The 17,921-nt window shown below is 36.8% G+C and overlaps 1 protein-coding gene across 1 annotated transcript in view; it reads right to left on the bottom strand.

Moving 5' to 3' along the window:
* The window catches only part of LOC141442401 (octopamine receptor beta-1R-like), a gene marked incomplete in the record, with an annotated part of 143,786 nt that extends 126,218 nt beyond the window's left edge, over positions 1 to 17,568 (bottom strand). The window contains 1 exon segment of the mRNA XM_074107376.1: positions 17,480 to 17,568.
* Positions 17,569 to 17,921: the final 353 nt, after the last annotated feature.

The following is a 17,921-nucleotide window of genomic DNA, read 5'->3' as shown; positions in this document are numbered from 1 at the left end:
GTCAAAATCCCTCCTGGCGCTCAACTGTAGTGATAAGTAGCTAGTAATAAGTTAGTTGTGAGTTGTAATATAATCGATCCTTTAATTCTATAAGCTAAGTTAACCTTAATTTCCAGTCACTGCTATGTCACTGGTAGTGCTTAAATTTAAAATTAATCCAGTCAATATAGTGTATTAGTGTTCATAGTTGTATTTCTTTTATTTCTTACTCGGCAACCCATAACAATAGGATGATTTTTATTCGGGAAAGTTGTATAGTTATCGCGGTATAGCGAAATACAAATTCTTTGCAGACGGAGCCAGCACGGGCAACAGCTAGTTTCGTATGCAAAGTGAAAATAAACAAAACTCTTACCCCCTTATTCATAAAACTTAACAAGCCTATGTTAACTAACAAATGCTTTGTCCCTTTCTAACAAATACAAATGTCGAAGTGACAGATAAGGACAAACGAATTTTAGCGGCATTTTAACTAAAATAGGTTTGATTGTCGTTTATGAATAAGGGGGTTAGTATGCAAATCATTTTGCTTCGATTATTATTTCTCCTTAACCTCTAGAACACAATTACCTTGATTTCGATAAAATCAAACACCTAATTTTTGTTTCAACAATCATTAAACCCAGTCTCGTTCAAACACAATAATCTGGCTATAACAATGAAAATAAATTGCTTTGCCCATCTTCAAATTGAAACAATAAGAAATACCTTTAGAACAATTACGCCTGTATTCCGTTGATTGCGGGCAAAATGCCAGTTTACCTAATTCCAAAAGACGTAGGCGCATGATTTTAACAAAATTCTGTTGCGAGTCAGTTTAATAATACATTATTACTGATGCCCAGAAAGAAGACGATTCCCGTATTTTTTGTACGAAAGTACGCTTTCAAAAGTTATCTTTTCATCACGCGAATGCAGAAACTTATTTTTTAACCCCCGTCGCAAAAAGAGGGGTGTTATAAGTTTGATGCCAATTTCTGTCAGTCTGTGTCATCGTCGATCTCAAGCGGATAGACCGATTTTGATGCAGTTTTATTCGCATGAAAGCGAGTTTCCTTGCAGTTGGTAGGACCTTGTGCAAGGTCCGCCCGGATTGCTACCACCATCTTGCTCGCTAATCCTGCCGTGAAGCAGCAGTGCTTGCACTGTTGTGTTTCGGCGTGGAGAGTAAGACAGCCGGTGAAATTACTGGCACGTGAGGTATCCCATCTTAGGCCTCTAGGTTGGCAACGCGTCTGCAATACCCCTGGTGTTGCAGATGTTTATGGGCGGTGGTGATCTCTTACCATCAGGAGACCCATTTGCTCGTTTGCCATCCAGTCAAATAAAAAAATAAAAAAATAAAAAGTTATTTTTAGCTATGTTTGATAAAAATCGGTTCAGCCGTTTTTGAGATATCAAACTTTGAAATGACAATGTCGAGAGTTTTCAACTTTCTTAGTTGTTAGGGTGTTTATGTACGATTGCAAAAAATAATAGCCCTAATTATTCCACGCTGATTTCAACTTGATATCTCCACGCGTTTCTGAAGAAAAAGGTCTTGAGTTAAGTCTTGAGTCTTTAAATACAGACAGACAGCGAAGTAGTCCTAGAAATGTGCCTTTTAATGAAAAACAGAATTTTAAAAAAGTTGACTGGCAAAAGGTACTTTTAAATACTTAATTTATGAAAAATCTATCTTTTAGTTTTCTTGTGCCCTAATGAGCAATTCACATTAAAGTCGTCGGGAGCGAAAGAGAAGTTTTTGCTCTCGGGAAAACAAACCACTTTCTGATACAAAAGTGTTTTAAAACTTTTAGAATTTCCACTTAAGGTGTTTAATTTTGTTAAAGCGGGAAAAGGTACCTTGATAATTGGACATTTTCAATATTTGTTTTATTTTGAAGTCGTGCGTGGTAGCCTAGAGTACCTGCTAGTGTAGTGTAGTTTAGGTAGTCTACATTTATTGCATGTTTATGATATAATAAATCTGTGGTGTTATGGAAAAGGGAGATGAGTCAAAAAAAACTAATTCTCACTTCTCATGCTCTAAAAGTAGTTCAATATAGCCTTACGAGGCGGGAGTAAAAGTTTTTATTTTTTTTAATTTACTTCGATTTACTTAGATAAACTCAAACAGCCAGTACTTGCTTAGTTTTCATGACGAAAACGTTACGTTCTTAGTCTACGTGGTCTTAGTTCTATGCTTTTTCCGCGTAGAAGGTGGCGCCATTCTATTTATTCAAGTTTGTGTATGGACCATTTCGCCGATGTGATTTTTTATATCTGTGTCTGGTTTGAAAAAAATACTTACCGCGAAAACTTTAAAATTGTTGTAGAGCGTAAATAAAGCATAAAACGATTGAAATAAATTGATGTTTCTCGCAATCGAAGTGAAAAATAGAGTTTTCACCTCGAGACTAAAAATCAATATAAACTCTCGGATAAATAGACACCCTCGCGAACGCTCGGGTGGCTAACCATCTCGGGTATATATTGGCTTATTTTAGTCCCTCGATAAAAAATATACTATTAATTAGTTCAAAACACTATTATGTATCATGGCAATTAGGAGATGAGTCTATCAATTTTTTTTACTCATCTCCTTTTTCCTTAACACCACAGACATATAAGATGTGTGAATGTGTTTGTAGCTTTATGTATAAAAAATATGAATGTTGCTACGCCTTTGTAGGCTCCATGTTTGTACTGGCTAGAATTAAGAACATCTTGTAAATATTATGGTTGCAATGATAAATATCAATATATGATTTGACCTAGTGGTCCTCGAGCAGAGGATTGTGGGTATTCTACTATTGTAGAGAAATAATATTATCTAGTTTTGATAAACACTAAAACGGATTGAGTACAAGACAAGACGATAATCCTAGGCGTCAGAACGAACGCCGGACGCACCCATGTGGCGACCCCTTTATTTCCTGATTGTCCGAAGTCGAATGGAAGGGAAATCTAATTTGTCTCCTTAATAACACAAAGGGACAATCGGATTGGGATTCAGTTGGAAAATGGAAAGCGCTCTTTGAGTTGAGAATTTCGGAATCTTGCTCTTTTGAGTTCTAACATTTTGTTCCTAATTTCAAGTTTACGCGCGAAAGTTTTTTTTTTGAGTTTATGGCTTGGTAACGAGACCTCCCCCATCAGTGGACGTCGCACGGCTGATATGATGATGATGATAATGATGACATCGTTATCAGCATTATATCTAAATATAGAAGCTCTTATAAAACTCTTCTTTGAGGATAGGCCTCTTCTCTGCTTTTCTTACTACTTTACTTGACTCCCGTCAGAATGCGAGGGCTGGGGCTGCTGTTCCAGTTGGGAACCTTGGGGACTTCTCACACACCATTTAATTTCTTCGCAGGTGTGTGCAGGTTTCCTCGCGATGTTTTCCTTCACTGCAAAGCTCATGGTAAATTTCAAATGTAATTTTAATTTGTGAAAAACTCAGAAGTGTGACCCCGGGCTCGAACCCAAGACCTTCAGCTTTTCATTAAAATAGGTGGAATCACGAAGAAAGAAACGTCGATTTTATTCTACTTCCACTTTCATAAATTGCACCCCGTGGTGTACCTTGTTTCAAACTTAAATTACGTATTAAATTGCTTGCAAAAGACGCCATTTTCTCGAGTATTTTAAGTAGACAATCCTGTTTAAGATATTACGCCAGTTTTATGGTTTCTCGAGATTAATATGCGCTTATAAGCAAAATTAAGGAACCTTAGGGATGTCATAAGGAGCAGCTGTTTTACAGAAAACACTGTAGGTACTTCATCATCATCCTCCCAGCCTATACACATCCCACTGCTGGGTACATGCCTCCTCTCAGAATAAACGGACTGGTTCTGTAGTTCCCACGCGGGCCCGGTGCGGATTGGGTACTTCACACACACCATTGAATTTCTTCTCAGGCGAGTGCTAAAAAGCAAGGTTGATTATTTTAAACGTGAAAGTGTAACAAATGAACAAACAAACGGTTGTCTAATTTTTCGCCGAAAATATTTCTCCCAAATGATTAATTTCTCAAAAAAAAGCCGAAGCGAAAAGGGTCAAAGGTAAGGCAATGACACATACTTTTGTGTTGTTTATTACACCTAATAAATACTAATAATATTTAATATTGTTGTCTTGTGTTGTGAAAAAAAAATATTTTCTTTCTTTCAAACCCGGGCTCTAGCCTCGTGAGTTTTTCGAAATTAGTACTGGAAGCGCGTCAAATTTAACTTGCAAGATTTGACCCGTACATAGGTACATAGTAGAGACAGTCAACGTCATAAATAAGTGATCACTCTTGTACCTTATCACTTTAACGTCATGTTTGAAAAGCCATACGAAATCAAGTAACGACTGAAAGTAAAAGTATTTAAGTATGTATCTATATCTATATAATTATATTTATCCGTTGCTTAGTACCCATTACACAAGCTTTGCTAAGCTTACTTTGGGACTAGGTCAATTGGTGTGAATTGTCTAAAACATTACCTTTAACTTAACCTTACCTCATCACATTAATCCACGCTGTACACAACACACTCATCGGATGACAAGTCAATCCTTCCCGACGCGTCAAGCCGTCACGCGGCTATTTTTAACGCCGACCCCTAATAAATTGCGGGTTCCGTCGCGATGGATCGCTGCGGTCCGAGCACTCTGGCAGGGTCCATGTGGTTAGAGAGTTACAAGATTTGGAGTTTTACTGGATTTTCGTACGTAGACACCAGCATTAATATCTGCCACAGTGGAGTCCAATGATTTATTGGTTGCTAAATTATTCGCGAATAAGTGTAATCATCATCATCATCAGTCTACAGCAGTCCACTGCTGGACATAGATCTCTTCCATGGCGCAACACAACACTGTCTTCAGCCCCTCGCATCCATCCGCCGCCAGCGACCCTCTTAAGGTCATCCGTCCACCGTGCCTCAGGACGCCCTACACTACGTACACTACGAATAATAATTAAAAGATTAAAATAAAGTCTTATGAATAATCCTATGGTATAGAATTTACTCTTACAACTGCGAAAGAGGCATATTTTCTCAAATTTTCAGTCTAAAACTGTCGTCACGTAGTTTGGAGCGATGGGGGTTGGCGGCTAGACCTAGACCCCGGGGACCAACTTGGGTGTTCGGGAGCTAAATGGTCTCTCTGGCTAGCCGAGGCCTTAAAACTTGTAGCGAAAGTTGGCAGTTAATTAGGTATTTTGTAGAGTCGTTTACGGGGCAGGTAAATTGTAGAATTTGAAATCTTAACAAAAAATATAATTTTGTTTTGTTTCTGGCAATAAAGAGTTTTATAACACAACTAGTCGTTACCCGAGACTCTGCCCGCGTAGAATTCGGTTATCGCTATAATTACTCGCGGGAACTATGTAATTTTACGGAATAAAGAAAATTTTTAACAAAAAAGTAAAACCGACTTCAAAAAAATAAAAAAATATCAAAAAATGGAACCGACTACAAAACCCTTGAAAATATTTTTCTAGGTAAGTAGGTACGTACTAGCTCGAAGTCGGTGACTCAGCACGAGCCAGCAGGAGTGGGACAATTCACAATAGTCGTCTACCTCACCTACATACTACATGGGTTTCAATCCCTCCTGCTGGGTCGTGCTGAGTCACCGACTTCGAGCTAGTACGTACCTACTTACCTAGAAATTATTTTCAAGGGTTTTGTAGTCGGTTCCATTTTTTGATATTTTTTTATTTTTTTGAAGTCGGTTTTACTTTTTTGTTAAAATTTTTCTTTATTTCTCACTTTTTAGTGATTCGTAGCCAAAGAACATCTCACAACGATTCCATTAAGCTCAAACACGACTTAGCTACGTTGTTTTATAACAGAGTTCCGTTGCCTACCTTCTGGCTTCAGCATCAGATCAGTTCGAAAGAATCATTAACTTAAAGCTTCTTTTTAGTCGCTTATCTAGGTAAGTATATTAATCATGATAATTTAAATTTAACCCGTGAAATACTTGTTATTGATAGTAGTAGTTCCCTTGGTCAAATCTGGTCTTCATCATCAGTTCCACTTCACCAAATTATGATTTGCAAGAGCAAATGCACGAGTTACTGCTAAATATATCCAAATTACTATAGGTGTCCCTATAATATTTGAAGAGTTCCCTCGATTTCCTAAAGATCCGATCATCAGATCCTAATTTGCTGCTTATGGGACCTAATTGAAAGCATTCCTAGACGAACTCAAAAAAAATTTTTCAAATCGGTTCATAAATGACGGAGTTCTGAGGTAACAAACATTAAAAAAAAAAAAACATACAACCGAATTGATAACCTCCTCCTTTTTTTTTGAAGTCGGTTAATAAAACTATCCTATGTCCTTCCTCAGGCCTCAAATTATCTGTATACCGAATTTCATCCAAATCGGTTCAGTAGTTTAGACGTGATGAAGTAACAAACAAACTTACAAACTTTCGCATTTATAATATTAGTGGAATATGGGAGACAATACAATACAATAAAAGTCTAGACTACCAGATCGGCTAATTTATTTTTATGTATCTAACGCTCAGCCTTATATTTATGATGTCTTCAATCATTGTGTGTTGCCAGTGATGACATAAGGATCCGAGACATGGTTCTTCACGTTGCTCGGGGTTCTCTATGGGGTCAAATCAGAAATAGACAGACATAGCCACAGATATGATTATTCTAGATAACGCAAACGCCTCAATCTGTATGAAAACCAACCGTGTCACTTTTTATATCTACTGTGACGTTTTCAAGAGCGAATTAGCAATGTGAATTCCCCGATGTCCGCGTATAATCGATTCAAATGCGCCGCCCGCCCGCGTCGTGGGGCTCGAGTCAGTCACGGTTATGATTAGTTAGTTAGCGGTCAGTCTTTGTATGGGGCCAACCCCGACGTTTGGTCGGGGTTCGGACACGCGAAGTAGATGCATTTGCGTAATCTAGTGTAATCTATATCTGTGGACATAGCCAAGCGATTTAGCTCGTTGAAGTGGCAATGAGCTGCGGCCATATAGCTCATTGAGGCGAAAAACTCTCGAATGGAGAGTGTAGCTCGGCAAGCGCAGCGTAGGACGTCCACCAACGAGATGGACAGATGACCTGGAGGTCTATGTCCAACAGTGCACGTCTTATCTAAACCGTCCTCAGTGTGATTCTCTGTGCGATTTCCTTATAAATTACTCGTCTTTTGTACGATCTTAATGATCGTAGAAATAAGATAATTAATCCTATTTCTTCGCACACTCCCCCACAACAGCGGTCACAATCTGACATAGACTAGAGTCCAGCTGCAAATATTGTGATATCACATTTTTTTAATGGGTTTATTAATAACAATTATTTATTGTTTTTAAATTAAAAAGCATACTTAATTACCACAAAAATTGCTTTATTAATTGCTAATTATTAGTAATGTTTTGCAGGTGGTAGGACCTTGTGCAAGGTCGGCCCGGATTGCTACCACCATCTTGCTCGCTAATCCTGCCGTGAAGCAGCAATGCTTGCGAAATTACTAGCACTTGAGGTATCCCATCTTAGGCCTCTATCTAGGTTGGCAACGCATTAGCAATACCCCTGGTGCTGCAGATGTTTATGGGCGGTGGTGATCTCTTACTATCAGGAGAGCCACTTGCTCGTTTACCATCCAGTCGAATAAAAAAACTACTAAGGCGACCGAGTTTCGCTCAGGCTAAATCTCGATACCAAGCTAAATAGATCGATGAACTAAAATAATTTCCTTGCTCCAATAAATTATTCAATAAATTATTTAAATAGATCGATGTTTCGTCCTCGAAAACCACTCATCATCACAGCTTAGCAGCCCCTCAGTATCATTACAACTCAGTGAAATAACTAGCGCCTTGCCATTCCTTTTTATTCACATACAAAAATATTTTAAACTTTAAGTACTTAAAAAACTGAAAAAGATTATTTATCATTGCATGACACCATAGCCCGAATTTTATATTAATTCCAAGTTGGAACTTAAAGATGTCAAAATTGCGCGGGTTATAGGTAAATATTTTATTATTGAGTACTGAATATGACAGTTGAATTGAAGTTCCAGAAATTCTCTCATATTGCATCGTTGTATGAACTCTGTGCAAAATTTAATATCGCTAATACTTATCGGTCCGACTTATCATATTTAGTTAAACTTTAGTTACTTAAAGTTTTCTAAATTTGCGCTTTACATAATTATTTTTAATAGTATTGTGAAGTAAAGTTTAATTCAACAAGACTCTGTACTAGCTGGTCCGAAATGATTGATGTGCGTGATTGGTACTGAACGACTAAAAGATTACGTGGTTCTATCTCCAACTATAAAAAAAAACACTTTCTTATATTTTTCTATGTCTTTCTGTACGTGTACGTGTCTAAAATCTCTATTCACGCGTAGACTTTATCCATTAAAATGAAATAGGACTTTTTACTGAGTGTTTATTACTATGGCCACCTATAAAAATTAAAAAGAAACAATCTCGATCAATAATCTTATTTTTAGGGTTCCGTAGTCAAATAGCAAAAATGGAATTCTAATAGTTTCACCATCGCATTTCTTAAGTTTCTATCCTGGTTTTTTCTTAGAAACTACCACTAGAAAGCTGTAATTTGACATCAAGTAAATTGCGTGGAACAAATGATAGATAGATAGATAGATAAAAAACTTTATTCACAAACATGCCATGACAATTCTACATAAACAAACGATTCAAATTGTTACATATTTAAATTAAGTTGTCACGGCACAGCCGCGAAAAGGCGCCGACTCAGCATGTGCTGCGACATTGCTGTCACAGCGCTGATATTCTGCCGGAGCCAGTAGGAGTTGACGCACTCAGTCACATGCAATTTTTAATGTATAATTTAAGGTTCAAATAACAAACAAACATAACAGATATTCTTTGAATATAGGTACCCAATACAAACAAAAACAAAAACAAAGATTTTCGCAGTCTGGTTGTCAAATAGAACCGACGATACCGGGTAGTACTAAGCATTGAACTGAAGCTTCTGGCAATCCAATAAATATGTTTTAAATCTTTGCTTAAACATCTGCCTTGAACGAACTCCTCGAATAGGAGATGGAAATGGAAGGAGGAGGAGGAAATGATTGAATTGTTTTTTTTTTAATTAATGTATTCCCGTCGGTATGGTGGGCTGTAAGTCACACCGGAGAAGTATGGCATTACGCTACCGCCTACATCTTTTTTTTATCGACTATCGGAAAATACAAGAATTTTTGTGGAACAAATCGTTCGACACGTTATTTATCCGACACGTTCGATTAACGCCCACGCGATTGGGCCGCCGGTACCAGCGCTATGACCATCATTTTCTTTTTTGTCCGTAATTAGATCCTGAAGAACCGCCATACTGGTACAAAATGACCTAATATTTTGTGTCACCATCTCCCGGTCTATAGGTGGTAGAGTTCCTTTTAAAGGATAAATTCGGCTTTGTACGTGTATGTCAACATTTTTCAATTATGTTAGTACTATAAAGAGTTTCCATAAGACATACATATTAACCCCCTTATTCATAAACGACAATCAAACCTATTTTAGTTAAAATGCCGCTAAAATTCGTTTGTCCTTATCTGTCACTTCGACATTTGTATTTGTTAGAAAGGGACAAAGCATTTGTTAGTTAACATAGGCTTGTTAAGTTTTATGAATAAGGGGGTAAGTGTGTAGGTACAGTCAAGTGTAAAAATATTAACGTGTAGCCCTTGAGGCCGTAGTAACATATTTTTGAGTGGTTCGAATGGATACTTATTTTTGCACTCGACTGTACTTCTACTATTACCTCCAAATAGTAATACTGAATTTTAGCATATTTAAAGCAAAAACAATAACAGTTGAGTAGGCTTTTAAAGTTAATAAGACCACTAAAAAAAACATTCATTTCAGGTCATTTTGGAAACCCATATTTTACATCAATAAGTATATAAATTAATTAATTTAAATTTAATATAAAACAAAATTAAATCAAATGAAGTTAATTAACATTAAATTAAATTAATTCAGACTAAAATTAAATTACATCAAATTAAATCAAATAACAATAATTTCGTTAAAATCAAATGCAGCACTATAATATGATTTCTTTGCTTTCGGCGTCGAGACTCTAGGTCCTTGGGGTAAGGGTGCGCTGGAGCTACACAGGGAGCTCAGCAATAGGTTAAGGGAGGCAACAGGCAACCCTCGCTCCGGCAGCTTTCTCGCGCAAAGAATCTCAATCGCAGTTCAACGCGGGAATGCTGCCTGCGTGATGGGCACCACCTCTCTTTTTTAAATAAAGTTTTAGTTTTAGTTATTTTAATTTAATAGTAATTTTAGTCCTATGGCTATTTTGTATTTTCTTAATATTTCTCAATGCAACACTGTGTAAAGATCATCACTTTTTTGTCAAGTGATGTCCACCCAGTGCTTTGTCATGGGGCAGTCCAGGTGACTAAAACTAGCGGTCAAATATCTAACATGACGTAAACTGTTTTTGAGTGAGATTCCAACCTAGTCGGCCCGAAATGATTGATGTGCCTGATTGGTATTGAATGACCACGAGATCGACTGGGCTCAGTGAGTTATAGAACCCTTTCTCCGTTCCTTTCCCTTCCTTTGGTAATAAAATAAGTAGGTAATATTTAGATGATGGAATATTACTTCAAAAGGGGCTATTCTTAGCCCCTGCCTAAGACATGTCAAGACTATAAAAGAAGCTTGTACCTAGACGGAACTGAGAGGCCATAGCATTTTTTTTGTGAAACCTAAATTTATAATTTCACTGAGAAAGAAAGACTTCTCTTTCCCATGGGGCATACTGGGCACGTGGCCAGGGCTCCGCGATGCATTGGGGCCCCTTAGTCTGTACTCCATTCATCATCATCATCTTCATCTCAGCCGTAGGAAGTCCACTGTTGGACATAGGCCTCCCCCACCAGCGGCTTTAACCAGGTCATCCGTCCACCTTGCTGGTGGACGTCCTACGCTACTCTTGCCGATCCGCGGCCTCCACTCGAGAACCTTACCAAAAGACCACCAAAACAAAACCAAACTCCAAACTCCATTACCAAAAGATAATCGATAGCTATACTCCACTCTCACCTGAAAATCAGGCTTAGATACCGAATGCAGCATGTTGTGCCCAAGGCCTCTAATAGATGAAAGACGGCCCTGGAGAGAGAGCGACAGAGAAAGAGAGAAAAACATACACATATTCGATACACAGAAAAATACATTAGGGAAAGAACAAATGCAAAAAAAAACGAATAACATAATGATAATGTTGCGGCAAGCTGCAACGCTGTATTTCAGTGGGACCCATTTAAATCTAAACACTTAAAAACTTAAAAAACTTAAGTAAATGACCTGTTGTATGTAGTAGTAACGTGTCCATATAAACAAATTGTCGTTCCAAATTCGCAAGATTACAGCTGCATATGCACTATAGATACCAAGATACAATATGTTGTCATTTCATTTAGTTTTTTAACCCCCCCACGCAAAAACAGGAGTGTTATAAGTTTGAGCGCTATGTGTGTCTGTTTGTGGCACGCACCGTAGCTCTTAAAGGTGGGCAGATTTGAATGCGGTTTTTTTATTTGAAATCAGGTTTTCTGGCGATGGTTCTTAGATATGTTTCATCAAAAGTTTTTGAGATAATGAACTTTGAAGTGACGAAGTCGGGGGTACTTTTTGATGGTTAGGTTATTACCTAAACACACTGTGACGACACGAATACGACATGGTAGCATGTAGGTAGGTATACAGGTGATTCGGCCATGAACAGAACCAACCCTAAACCCTCAGTAATTGATAATGGATCGTTCACAAGTGAGTGAGTAAGATCTCCACACTTTTAATGGCATAGCGACCATGCACTTAGTAAATAATTTAATACTTTTTTCACTTCTTATGCTCTTAAAATATTACGTTAATCTCTGCATATCGGGACTAAAGGTCCTTATTAGTCCCTAGGGACTAAAGTATTTTTTATTTACTTTGGAAACCTCTAAACAACCAATTACAGTGTATGTGAATGGAGGATTATCGCCATTATTAGTGACTGTGTCTCTGCAAAAAAAAAAAAGATTTACCGTCGTGAAACACGATTAATGATTTTACGATAAGAATCTATTTAATTATATTAAGGATCATCATCATCATCATATCAGCCATAGGACGTTCACTGTTGGACATAGGCCTCCCCCATAGACCTCCAGTTGCCTCGGTTGGAAGCGGCTTGCATCCACCGTGAACCCGCGACTTTATCCAGGTCATCCGTCCATTTCGTTATATTAAGGATGAATTCATTTTTTTATGGATAGTCCAATTAGTTTTATAATAGTTTTCAAGTTTGAATCTGTTGGCTAAATATGCAAGAATGTGAAGCGTCATTTTACAAAAAAAAAGACTAAAAACACCGCGGAATAAATTTTATTCCCATTTTAATTTAGAACGTCCATTACTCAAATTGAGCGTGCGTTTTTAAAAAAAAGTAATAATGTAATTTTGTATAGAGCATCGTTTTATTTCCTCGCATTCGTAGTGACTAAACAACCATAATGACTTATTTTAGTCCCTTGTTGAACAATCTACTATTGTTTGCAGCATAAAAATAGTACTATATATTATTAATTCACTAACTGAATCCGGTACGGTAAGTTCTGCTCACGTCTCCCGCCCGAATCACTGTAGAAAGAGTGCTTACAAAGATTCGAGTTATAAATATTTATCAATACTTTCAGGGTAACACAAAGAATAAAGTATTATATTTGATGACAAAAGTTGTGATATGACGTGGAGGTTTCAACTTGTAATTAATAATGAAACAAACGTTTGCGAACGTTGTTTGTTGAATGAATATTATGTTGAAACGTTTTTTGACAAATGATTGGATACCAGTATACAGCACAATAAAAAAGGAAAAAGTCCAAAATTTTAATCCTTAGAAATCAATTTTACTTTCCAAAGAAACCTTATGAAATACTAACTTATTATTAAGTTTCTTACTTTTAAATTTGCGCCCCGCAGTGAGCGGACCGACACGTGGCCAGACTATTTTATGTCGGATATCCAATAGTTTGATTTTAAGTTAAGCTCAATATCATTTCAGGTGTAAAATTTCTGGAGCGGAAAATTCTAAAATAGGCCGCCCCAAATATAGTTATTCTTTGAACCTCTTTGTTTTATAGATACCTACGTAAGATCTTAAAACGAAATTTCCTTTCATCCTTAACAATGTCCTACGATTTATCTCAATAAATACTTGACATTACTAACGAGATTGCGGCATAAAAGCGAATAAAAATAATGTTTGCAAAGGAATTTAACAAACCACTAAATAAGGACGACTTTGGTATTTATTTCAGGGTACCGGTATGTTGAGACAGCAACAAACTTGGAACACGATACGCGATAACTATCAAAATCAAAGTTTTTGTGATGTCTTTTAAAGATAAATTGTCTGCTCAAAGATATACAGGGACATAGATATAACTTTCGCCCCCGTAACAAAGAATGCAGTAATCGAGACATGGCGTTTACGAGAAAAGCGTAAAAATAAGATTTTAACAAATCTACACTTACTAACTATGCACAAATACATTAATAAAATGTAGAATAATACTATTGTTCACGTCTCAACAATTATTGTCTAAAACCTACATTTTAAAATAATATTTCTTTCATATCAAAGTATTAGTTCAACTATCAAATAACAGATGGGGCTAGTGTCACCATATTTTGTATGTAATTTTGGAGTTGTTTGATGTTTTAAAATGTTTGTTATGTTATTTAAAATAAACTTAATGTTGTGTCATAGTTTAAATACCAATTCATTCATGTTTTTCTAAAATTATTTGATTTGTAAAGTTATCCATAGATGTCGTTATACCGCACCTACAACAAGCTAACGATACGCTTATTTAGATTGTATTATAGTAATAATATTTTATTGGATAATAGAACACGCATGCGCTTACAAATCTGAGATCTTAACTATAATAAGATCTAGTTGCAAGAATTATACATAACAATGAAAGCAAGCAAAGGCATTAGATGAAAAGGTTTGTTAAATACTTCAAGAAAAGATCCTCCGATCTTCATGCTAGGATAACCTGTGTTATGAAGATCAGCGGTCTGGTATTTGGACACTCATACATTATAACAAAGTAACAATCACTGATACGCACGAATTACCAAACATAAATGCACCTACATATTTAATATAACATATTGCTCATGTGTGTGTGTGTGTGTGTGTGTGTGTGTGTGTGTGTGTGTTTGTGTGTGCTAGTGTGTAGCTGACTAACATACACAAGTTAAATATACCCAAGTCTAATCATTGCAGTGAATAAAAAAAAAAAAAAAAATATGTAACCCAAAAAGATTATCACAGCAATAACATGTTTACTGTTTTTTCATAGTCTAGTTTTTTAAGCCAGCACTTAAGTTTCTGTTTACATTCAAATTTATTTAATTTATCTATAGGGAACTCTTTATTTATTTTATTATATAATCTACAACCTGTAGCAGCGAGCTGTCTTCTTGCAAATGACGTCTTGCAGCGTACGGTTTCGAAAACAGGTTTCCGTCTTCTTCTTGGAGGAGACGGCAGACGAAGGGGGAGCATGTCTTGCTGCCGCATGACAGTTCTTAGAATATTATTATACAGTTGCCGAACCGTCAGCACGTCTGCCTCAACATACAGATCTCTAGTGGGATACCTAAACGGTTTTCGGTACATTACCTTAAGCACTGCCCTCTGCGCTCTTTCAATATTGATAAATTTCGATTTACAGGAACCTCCCCAGATAGGAATACAGTAAATTAGTAACGATTCGCAGAGGGAAGTGTACACGGTGCTTAATATATGGGAGTCTGCTGAGTTACGAAGACGTTTAAAGATAAAAATTAGCTTACGCAACCGACGGTTTGGATATTTAGATATACACATAAATAGGCTAAATTAATAGCTGCGTTTTTCGTTATAAGAGCAAAGTGGTAGGTACCTGGTGACCAACTGGTCAAGGAATAGAACCCGTATATAATAGTACTAAATTGCATCACACCAAACTAAACAACATGTCTTTCAAAACAACAAGATTATTCCTTGACCATTAGCTAGCAATGATTTCGTAACAATCATCCATCATGCCGCTGGATTGCTTGACCTGTCATCGTTATCAGCAAATCAGCGTCTTGTTATCTACTGATAACTTACTGATAAGATAAAAACAAACAAAGCGTGGGAAATGTAATGAAATGGCACCTTGTATGCTTCAGTAGAAATAAGGAAAATCAGTCAAACATTTCTGATTTGTTATTTTATTATGATGATTTTTAAATGATCAGTTTTTTTTTATCAAATAGCTGGCAAACGAGCATGTGGGTCACCTGATGGTAAGCGATCACCGCCACCCATGGACACCTACAGAATTATTAGAACTGCGGGTGCGTTGCCGGCCTAAAGGGGAGGGGGGTGGAGAGGGGGGGGGAGGAGTTACTTTATTTTCTAATGCAGTCAATAGAGGTCACGTTTATCGCAGGTACATCATCATTATCATATCAGCAGTAGAACAGTCAACAGCAGAAGTGGATGAGAGCTGACGACGCTCACAATGATCACACACGTCTCTGCTGACAAGGTGATAAGAGAATTTTTAAATAATTTTGAACAACTACCACCGCTCATCTATTTGTGCTGCCGACTATACGTTCACTGTTATACATAGGCATTCCTCATACATTGGAACCAAATTTAAAACAGTGAATACAATAATTTATTAAATCAGGCGTTACTTTGCGGAGGTCCATATCAATGAATGAACTAAAAGAATCTGCTCACCCGCGACCTTATGATAGCTAAGTTTACCTATGCAAGATATGAGTGTTCATGCGGTTCCTCCACACTGTAAGAACACACACAAATCACACAAACCCATCTATCACGCGTCACTGTAGTGGCAATTTTAGTTCATTGTAAATACAATTTTCTAGTACTTGTTAAGTCTCTATAAGTAAAACCGCTGATATATAAGAACGGCCAAGGCGAAATTTTAAGAGTTCCAAATTTATGCATTTTGACTACGGAACTCTAAAACGTCTTGAATACGTTAGCGTCTAATGACTGTGAGCCAATTATAGAAAAAAATGGTTTCGTAACCAAAAGGGGCGGGACCGAATGTAGACTAAATTATAAATTATCAAAATTCTAAAATTCTATTATCATTATTTTTTTTATTTAATTTCTTTTTTTCTGTCTGCTAACATAAACCTTTAAGGAAACTATAGGTCTAGATTGTATTAATTTAAGTCTGTTCATGATTCTGTATAAGACTGTTTGTTTCTTATTAATAAACAAAAAAACTAGCTTTTGTCCGCGGCTTCGCCCACGTGTAATTCGGTTATCGCGCGCTGTTTGTTCCCTCGGGAACTGTGCATTTTTTCGGGATAAAAAGTCGCCTATGTCACTATGTGGCCCATAAACTATCTCTATGCCAAAAATCACATCAATCCGTCGCTCCGTTTTGACGTGAAAGACGGACAAACATACAAACACACACACTTCCGCATTTATAATATTAGTATGGATGTACCAATAGCTTATAAGGGAGGCCTTTCCCCAACAGAGACAAGCTACCTATATGAAGCTAGCTGCCCGCGACTCCGCCCGCGTAGTCTTTTATTGCTATCCCGCGGGAACTATGCAATTTTCCGGGATAAAACTATTTTTAATATGTCCGTCCCTCTAAGTCTCCATACCAAATTTAATCTAAATCAGTTTAGTGGTTTGAATGTGAATGAGGTAATAGACAAACAGGCAAAGGTACATACTTTCGTCCCTATTTACAATATTAGTTAAGGTAGCATAGTCCCCGTAAATTGTTCTGAAACTACGCAATTTTCTGGAATAAAACGTATAAACGTGTTCCTAGTTTTCACCTGATTTGTTTAGTCGCTTTCGTGTGATGGACTAACAAACATCCATACATTCAAACTTTCACATTTAATATTATATTTTGTTAAAAAAATATTTAGCTAAGTTATGAAAAAAAGAAGTTTTCAATTATAAAACATGAAAATACTATGTCATAAAAATCATTTAAATTGCTTGACGAAAGCAGTTTTTGGTTTCTTAATTAAGTCTTACAGTTAAGTAAGTACCTACCTACTTACCTTATGGTTTTTTACTTAATTGCAATTAGTTTTCCAACCCGAAAAAATTGACGCAAAAAATGCTGTAGACAGCTTAAAAAGAAAATTATATTTTGCAAATTTATTAAAATAGCGTAAGTATGCGTTAGATATTTTTTGTGGCCCTTTCTTACTCGCAGAGAGTAATTTACGTAATTATTGGCACCTATTCGACTTCAGTTTACCTTGACATTTAAAAACACTCATGTAGTTAACCCAACTTTAAAAAAAAACACAAAATTATTTTACATTTTAAAAACGCCTCCCAAAACACCCCAATTAAAAAAAAACTTACCTCCAATAATAAAGTCCGTCACACACTTTCACATCACACACTCACTGCCGTAAACAAAGGGGGCGCCACACGTGCGGTGCTGCCGGCGAACGGGTCTCGACTGGCCTGGCTGTATGGGCTGCAGTGGCTTTTCCATAGCGCGAGCGCGTTGGTGCATTCGAAGATTCGAAGAAAAAGTAATTGGGTTAAGTTTTAAAATATTAAAACAAAATTAATATTATAAAGCCTAATGTGAGTATTTTTGTTTGTTGGTTACGATAGTTTTTTATCAAATAACTGGCAAATGAGCATGCGGCCACCAAATGGTAAGTGATCCGCCGCCCATGGACACCTACAGCATTATTAGGACTGAGTATTCTACCGATCATGATTACAATTTTGATATGGAAATAATTTGAGAACTTGAGAAGGATCATCACCATATCAACAGCAGTACGTCCAA

Source organism: Choristoneura fumiferana, chromosome 25, assembly GCF_025370935.1.
Source record: "Choristoneura fumiferana chromosome 25, NRCan_CFum_1, whole genome shotgun sequence".
Taxonomy (NCBI): Eukaryota; Metazoa; Arthropoda; class Insecta; order Lepidoptera; family Tortricidae; genus Choristoneura; species Choristoneura fumiferana.
The sequence above is the reverse complement of the archived record's forward strand: the minus strand, read 5'-3'. Positions and strand labels throughout refer to the sequence as shown.